Here is a 9,430-nt window from a genome sequence, read left to right as displayed (position 1 = left end):
TTCGTCCTGAGGAAGGCCTGACCGGGGATGTACATCTGCATGTTATCTACGCTAACTTCCAGATTTGCGCTGGTGGCCATGAGCATCAATTGATCAAAGCACACATCGAGCTCTAGTGAGTGACCCCTATAAAGGAGTAGGGGCGATGGTGGCCCCCCTCTCAAATAAGTAACTAAGGGCAGTCGAGTGTGCTTTCCTCTCCTCTCCTCTCCTTAACAGTCACCGAAACACCAACCCTTTACGCATTACGGAGAGGAAATTCTCTCATTGGCGAGCACAGATAGGCGTATCAGTAGCATTCATTATTATGATTCTGATTCTATCCCAGTCTCGGCCAGCGGCTGACTTGGTTTTTCTCTTTGGCCTCAGTGAGCATACCAATTGACGAGGTGCCATACTTTCTCACCACAACATCCAAACTCTTGTACAATCATGCATATGAAGCCTCAATACTAGTGATGAGCGATGAGAATTCCTCATAGTTTCGTATCTGACTTTGGATGCGTGCTTTGTCTAACTCCATTGGTGGCTTCATCATCTTGTGCAAGTGAAGCGGGGCTCCCTTGTACCTCATTGTCCATGTCTGTACATGATCAACTGTGGCATGTATGTCTGTGAGTGTTCACGCTATCTTGGTGTAGCACTGCTGATGACCATGTAGGTGGAAAACTGCCTTGTGCACAGTGACGAACCTGTCATATTGTCTTTGCATGACTGTCTCAAGAGCTGATACTTCAACAAGTATGGCTATCTTGATCTCTTCTATGGCAAATCCTGTTGGTTGTTCCTCTCTTTGCATGTTTTCTTGCAACTCCTTAACCATGCAATCATTTTAAGCTATTAAGAACTTAAAACTCGAACTCGTGGCTTTAGCATAAGCATGTGTAGCATCGACCAAGGCAGCTGGATGTCTCTGTACATCTGACACAACCACCCATTCTTCCAAGTGCGCAGGTGATGCATGCTCATCTGAGGTGCACACTCTATGTGCTTGTACAACTCTGTGTTGTGACTCATCAAAAGGCTATGTTGTACATCTTTGTTCCCAGATGGTCCTCAAGGAGAATGGTATCCCCTTTTTCACTGGGGATTTTCTCTGTTGTTGGAGCTAGTGAAGCCCGTGGAGTGACCTCGGTTGATTTTGGCATGAGGTTGGTATTGTGATCCTATTTCAGCTGCTCCACCTCCATGTCCATCTATTTTACTATATGTTCATCCTGTAGAGTAAGTTCTTTTTCATGCAGTTGGTCACCCTGTTCCTCATCTACCGCTGGTTCAAAGTCTTCAACCTGTATTGGTGCAGTTTGCTCTTTCTATGTGCCTTGGACTTCCCCTGTTCTTGTTCCTATTCCTGTTCACGCTTATGTTTTGGTTCCTTCTCTCTTCTGCAAAACTCTTTTTCTTCCCTAAGTTTTTGTTGGACTTCTTGCAACATCCTCTTAGTACTATCTTCTAGCCTTTGCTTCTCTCTGTTTCTTTGCATTATCCTCCTATTGCGATGACGCCTCTTCACATCTATCTCCAAAGCTACCTTTTCCACAATTGGGTCTTCCTTAAACTTGTAGCTTTTCTCCGTCTCTCTGCTTTCAACAATCTTCCTCTTGCCTTTGTCTTGCATAGGTTTGCTGCTTACTGCTTCTATTGTTGCTACTCTTTGTGGTAGTGCTGCCTTGAGTGTTGTTAGCCACTCCACTGCGATGTTGAATGATTCATTGAACCTAGAGGAGTTGTAACAATATCTCCATGGGTCTTCCTTTGGCCAATGACATGCCTCGTGGATCAAAGGATAGTACACTCTCTCATAGTGGTCCCTGCATAAACCATGTGGGTCATACGGGTTAAAACTCCTGGTGCCAAACTTAAACTTATTAAGTCTTCCACTTTCGCATATTTTTATTTCAAACTCCTGATCGCGTACGACCTAATTCACACAAGAAGCGTGGGACATGGTGCCTTAATCTTCCTGGAAATCCAGCTGACAACCCTATCGAGATGTGGTAAGAAACCTCCTGCATGACCAACTTGTCCGTGAAAAACCTCAGCAAAATGTGCAGAGATTTCTCCACGTTGTACATCCTGATGAAGGTTCCCTTGGGTGAAGCATACCAATCTGCAATGTTTAGCAACACCTCCATTGCTACTTGGACATGTAGGGCAGATTTTGTTCAAGGATCATCGTGTACAAAGGGGCGACGAAATGGTCACATATTCTAGTCGTGACTCATCTATAGATGCAATCTGAGAGAAACTTGCAATGTATGTTCACAACACTTTCTGAAGGTGTCCATGCCCAACCCATGCCAGGAAACTGTTGACGGGCAGAGATTGCATCGAGCAAGTATGCATACATGAGGAAATTTTCTTATTAATCCTTAGGAGGACTCCAAGCATTGGATAGATGCACTTTCAACTGGAGAGACAACATGTTAGACTAGTTGAATGGTTTTCCGTCACTTGCAAGCTGATCCAACATAGCAACCCAACTCTACGGGAAGGTTTCTGCACTCCCTTGGATTTAGAAGCGGCATGCGAAGATGACCAAGAACTGATATGCCTTCGTAAGTTTCTTCTTGATGTATGCCTGGTTGGGTGTCGTTGTGAACATTGTTGGCTCATTTACCCAACGCTTTAAGATATCTGTTGTGTTCATGCTGCTGTTGGGAGTGTAGAATGGTGCATCCATCTTATTCATTGGGAATGATAAGTGATATGTCTCCTGATAATCCTCCTTCCTGAAGGATGCAAGCATTGCTCCACTGGCACTTCTTAGTATCATTGTCTGAGGATCAGAGTGTGAGACAATCCAATGGATGAAATCTATGCAAGGAAACACAAGAAACATGCATGCAATCTTGTATATTCCTAACTTATGGATGTTCACATAGACTCGTCGATCCTCCAAATTCTCCTCAAAGCTACCTGAGAAGATGGTGTTGATGTCTTGCCATGTGATCTCGATGTCCTTCTCGATGAACAGGTGTGTGTCTGTGTACATGGGCAAGCTCATAGACCCCTATTCAACCACGTCCCGAGTACCACTTTCAACTATGTCTTTTGATCTAGCTCTCTTGCAGGCCATGATACCTGTATTGTTGAGAAGCTCCTCGAAAACCTGTAGTACCTGGAGATAAAGAAGACACTCATGGCGAGACAATTTCATCTAAAACATCAAACAGCTTCTAGAAATATTCAAGCAACAAACTGGTGATTGCTGGGAAATATTGTGCAGCACTAACTTCGAGAAGCTGGGAGACTGTCAGCTGGAAATGCACATTGTGCAGTCCCAACTGCCAGTGAGGCTAATTGCTGGCTGGATCTGCACAATGCACAGTCTAGAGAGGTTGTTCTGACTAACACTGCGCAATGCGCAGAACAATCGGGTCGGGTTGCTGGCTGGAATTGCACACTGCACAGTTCTAGTGGGCAACACTAGGCACTGCCTCCCAGGATTGTGCAAAGCACAACCTGGGGACAATGTCGGCAACCTCTACGCAATTCCTGGAGGCAAGGTAGAGCCTTGACTGCCAGAAATGAGAAGAACTTGCTGGGAGACACAGGATCGAGGCCGAGACAGCTTGGATCTACATGATGGCAACCCAAAAACACGAAGGAGTGAATGTGTGTGCAAAGTTGGTGCAGATCTTAGTGAAATAAACATGCATGCAATTCAAGTGAGTGCAGAAATAAATTAAACAAAAAACCAACAAGCTCATGAGGCGAGTCACCGAAACAGTGATTGTGAGTGAAGAAATAGTGTTATGCATGTGACACTAAGGAAACAAGCTAAAATAAATTGAAACAACACTCATACAAGCCGAAAACTAAAAAGCGACAGAAAAAGCAGCAAAAGGCATGAAAAGAAAAACTTACCTGGAAAAGATACGTCGAATGTGCTGAAGGTTCCTAAATGCCTCAAGAATGCCAGAGCTCTAAGATCGAATGTGAAGAATGATCTTTGAGGCATTGTTTAAATGAATTTTATGAAATTAGGGTTTATGATGTGCATGCCACGAATCTAGGAAAAAACGACACTTGGTGGGGAGTTTCTAAAAATGGTTTTGCATGTAACTCCTGATGTTAAAAATAGATAACTAAAATATAGGGATGCTTTTCACTTTTCGCTTCTTTTTTTTTCAGGAAATGTTGCTCAACATGTAAGGAAGGATTGCTTAGTTCTGGAGGGAACTGGACAACTTGTCGGCACATGCGATGGATAGTCAGTGAGGGAAAACTTATGAGTTGTTTCTGGACTGAGGGGTCTCGATTGACTGGCTAGCTCTGTGCAATTTTCTAGAGCAGTGATGTTGCGGTGCTTTGCGCATTTGCGGAGGGCAGTGCAACTAGCCAGTTCTGCACAATTCTGAAGAACAACGAAACTGGCTTAGGCTTCCCTACGCATTTCTGGAGAGCAGTGCAGTTGGGCCAGTTTTTGCACAATTTTGGATGGAAGTACAACTGACTAACCCTACATTGGCTCTACATCTTCCTTCTCATGCCTAGAATGATGCCGGACAATATCTATGATATATTATAAAATTAAAATATATTATCAAATAGCTATAGTAGCTTTATATAGTAAACCTTTTTTAATAATCAATAAGAAAAAAAATTAAATTACAAAAAAAATATTTAAGATTTATTTATAATAATAAAATATATTAATTACAAATGAAGAAAAATTCGTTACATTAAAATACCTTATAATTATTTATAAATCCATAAATTTACTTCTTATATAAGTCAAACTTTTATGGAATTAAAAATGGTACCTAAGAATTTATTTAGCATATTAAAATTTATCATAAATTTTATTAAAATATTTTCCATTACAAATTATACAAAACTAAAGTTTTTAATATAAAAAAAACACACATATATACACAAATGAAGAAAAATTTGTTACATTAAAATACCTTATAATTATTTATAAATCTATAAATTTACTTCTTATATAAGTCAAATTTTTATGGAATTAAAAAGGGTAAAAAATGGTACCTAAGAATTTATTTAGCATATTAAAATTTATCATAAATTTTATTAAAATATTTTCCATTACAAAGTATACAAAACTGAAGTTTTTAATATTAAAAAAAAAACATATATATATTAAATAAAATAAAAATAAAAATAAAAATAGATATATTCTTTTGTAAATGTGGTTCACAAATTCAAAGGACCAAAAGGATCTCATTTGGGGGTTGAGTCTAATCTTAAAAGTGTATAAGAGAATTAACTAGATACTCAATAATTGAACTAACCTTGTGAACTATATAATAATATTATATAATACAATATTATATATGTATAATTTATTTTAGCTAAATATTTTTTTGCCGAAGAAAATAAAATTAAAATCAAAATCAAAATAAATGTAGCCTAATTAATATAATTAAATGAAAATACTAAACTTTGTGATAATATTGGCAGAAGGTTATGGAAGACTCACTAGGGATGGTGTCGCACCTCGCCAAGAGCGGTTGAAAGATTACCGCCGGCCCGGGGGCATGACAGGAGGGGTCTTGCAAAGCCACCGGGATTGGGACAGAGAGCTTTGGACGTTTCCAAGATTTCCAAGGAAGACTTCAAAGAATCTTTCAAGTGAAGGAGTAAAAAGATCTGCAATGAAAGGGCATTTTGAAAATGACAATAGTGACTGATTTTCAAAAATGTTGTAGTTTCTGTTTTTTTTAATTTTCTTTTTTCCTTGGATGAAATACTCCTTACTCAAAAATGGAAACGTGTCCCTTTATGCTGGAATATTAATCCAAGCGAACACTTTAGTGATGACTTTCTCACATACTTCGCGTAACTTCTGCATGGAGTTAGTTCACAACAAGTTTCTGAGTGCTATCAACAAATTTATCTGAGTGCTATCAACAAATTTAGACTTCAATTTTAATCATGTGCATCGATGTTTTTAAATTAGCCCTCAATGCCCCCTACAACAATCGTTTCAGATTTAATGCAAATAGGAGCTTCAATCAAACTCAGAACAATAGATGGACAGAACAAAAAAAATCCAGTGACAACAATAATCTTTTATGCACAAAACAGTCTATACAAAGCCTCAGATGTTGGTGTGAGTTTGTGTTGAAATGCTGCCGATAAGTCCTACGAAAATCGATAACCAAGACAAAAGTAAACCCAGAAAAATCCTCAAACCCAAGCCAAAAATCCACAAACAAATTTCGTCCTGAGTTAGCCTAATGGAAGAGCTAGGATGAGCTACGTAAAGAAGAGTATAGCATGGCATTCATACCAGAATTCCTCTCTGTACCAGTCAAAATTGAATCCGCCTCCCCATTCCATCTCCTAAGGTTGGGGCCTTACTGGTCAGGGAATTCAAATTTGCCATTTCTCAGCGGTTGTTGATGTGCACAGCTTCATTTGGCATCTAAGAAGGCAGTTGTTGTTGATGTTCACAACAATTCATGAATACAAAACAAGTTTTAACACGTAGACACTCACCTCTGTAACAACATTTCCACATGTACATGTGTGGTTCACTTGATACGTGGCAAGTGGCCATGGACAATGAACTAGGTAAATTGCTCAAATCGAGCCACAAAGCTGCTCAAATCGCTTAAGATCTGTTTCACTACTAGCAAAACCCGTAATTCTCTGCACATTAATTGTAAAAACCATTTTTTTCTTCACGTAGTTATCAAAATAGGGTCTCGAAGAACCATGATTCCCTCTTAAATCGTTAGGAATTCAAGTAAACTATTTCTGGGTTATGTAACTCATTCTGTTGTGGAAGAAACCCATGTCTTCATTTGTCCATATTTGTCTTGGTTTGATCAAAAACTTCTTTTTAAAAATTGACATTTTTAAGGGGTTGTGTATGGATTGCCTGTGAGCACGAGGCTGAAAAGGATTCTGCATTTTCCTTGGGACTCCTTGCATCAACGACTATTTAATATCTCGACTTGTTGAATGCTTACTACCAGAGATACGTGATTACTTGTTTAGAATATTAAGGCCACAACCTTATATGCCTTCACAGTAAAGGAAGTCATGATCATTTGATTGGCTTCTTGGATGGTGTCATCTTCGTTGAGAACTAGTGCAGATAGAGGTATTTTGAAGGTGTTTATCAGCATGCCAAGATTACAGCTTGTTATATAAGATGCACTGATTTGTTAAGTGAAATGATTGCAAGACGTCAACTCATTGACACATTCTCAGATCTTTTCAAAATGAACATAAAAGTTCAAGCCATCAATTGATATTTGATGGTATTTTGCGTTTCTCATCTAACACTTGAATTTTCCGAATATCACTACAAAACTGTCTCTTCCAGAAAATCCGAATTGACATTATTTCTTTGAGCAGATGTCTGATTTTTCTCATCGAATTTCGAGAATTTTATTCCGCTTTTATTTGTTGTATTAGTTTGAATTGGTTTTTTTTTTTTTTTTTTTTTTTTAATTGAAATAAAAATGAAATTGGACCTATTCCTAAAAAATGGTTAGTTTTCAAAAAGATTTTTTTTAATAATAATATATATATGATATATATTATTATTATTATGTGGGAATTTTTATTTTCATTATTTATTTTTATTATTTTTTTTAAACTAAAATTCAAAAAAACTAAATTTTATCTAAAACTTTTTTAAGATGATCTTTTGCACATTCACAAAATTCTTTATTGTCATATCGCAGATCAATTTTCCAGCGAGAGTATTTTTATTTGAAATAAATCGATAGATTTTCTGATCTTCCTGATCGCACGAAGCGCAGGAAGAGAGCATACTAATCTTTTGATTTATTTTTATTTATGCAGGTTAGCGTGGATGGATAATAAACACAATCAAGATCTGCGATCAAACCTTGCATTATCTACACTCTTTCTGCAATGTCGCGGGGGCGTTTAGACTCTCGAAAGACAAAGCTTTCCGATAATCAAGCTCCTGGCTTACCCGTGATACAGAAACAAGATATAGAAATGCGAAGATGAAGCAGCTCTTACTGTGCCACTGAATTTATTCATGATGTTTTATTTTTATTTTTGAAAATAAGACTAAAAACTTCTAATGAGATTAAGACTAAAAACTTTTAATGAGAATGACTTCTAATGAGATCTCATTTTTATTTTTCTAATCTATTCTACCTATCTTGCTTGAAAGATTTATTTATTTCCTAGGTAAAAGAATGCTTCCAGTGAAGCCACCTATGGACTAAGAATTTGAAAATGCTCACATCAAGATTTAAAATTTTTACCTTATGATTTGCAAGTATGTGAGTAACTTGTCTTAGAGTTGGCTCAAGGTTATTGTCCTTGCTCTCCAAGAAGTACCTGTTCAACATTGTCAAATTCTTCATTCGTAGATGGATTAGTGAGAAATGGGGGGTTTAAAATAAAAACTGAATTTAAATTAACTATGTGCGAAAATAAAAAAATGCTCCAAACTTTGAACTCCTTTATGAACCTGCTGTCACCAAGTTCCACAAATTAGTCCATAAAAACAAATGCATAAAATAATTACTAAATCCTTCTAGTTTCACTTTCCTGGCAACGACACAAAAATGTTTGGTCTAAAATGCAGATGCAAATTAGAGTTCAATTAATGTCAACCCAGGAAGGTAAACTTAGAAGTACCACCTATAGGTCTAAAAAGATTTCTAATTTGTCTGAGATCTATTGGTTCTCTTACAAGAACACATTCGACAAGATCTCTTCCATTAACTAAACAAACTAGAGAGATTCCTAATTTGCCAAAGATCTTATGGTTCCCTTACATGAACTCATGCATTTTAATATTTCTTGCAACAACTAAACAAACTAGAGAGATTCCTAATTTGTCTTAAGGTTCCCTTACAAGAACACATGAATTAGGAATCTCTCTAGTTTGTTTAGTTGTTGGAAGAAATCTTAAAATTCATGTTTTCTTGTAAGGGAACCATAAGATCTCCGAAAAATTAGGAATCTCTCTGGTTTGTCTAGTTATTGGAAGAGATCTTGTTGAATGTGTTCTTGTAAGAGAACCACTATATATCAGGCAAATTAGAAATCTTTCTAGACCTATAGGTGGTACTTCTAAGTTTACCTTCTCGGGTTGACATTAATTGAACTCTAATTTGCATCCGCATTTTAGACCAAACATTTTGGCGCCGTTGCCGGGGATCAAACCCGGGTCACCCGCGTGACAGGCTGGAATACTCACCACTATACTACAACTAAGGATCTTAAAAGGTCCTGTATGATGAGAATTTTTGTTTGAAATAATTCATGAAAATTTCTTGGATCACCTCAATTTTCTGATTTTCCCATAATGGTTCATTTTAAGATCCCACTTCCTCGACTAAAGGCTAAATGGTTTAGTTTCCATATGATTCATAAGGTGGTTTCCAAAATCTTCTCACTCACTCAGAGTTGTAATTACCATACCTAACTCCCCATATAGAAAACACCTTCATTCCTTTGT

Source organism: Pinus tabuliformis, chromosome 6, assembly GCF_031772625.1.
Source record: "Pinus tabuliformis cultivar Carrire ecotype Pingquan chromosome 6, CPIR1, whole genome shotgun sequence".
NCBI lineage: Eukaryota > Viridiplantae > Streptophyta > Pinopsida > Pinales > Pinaceae > Pinus > Pinus tabuliformis.
The sequence above is the reverse complement of the archived record's forward strand: the minus strand, read 5'-3'. Positions refer to the sequence as shown.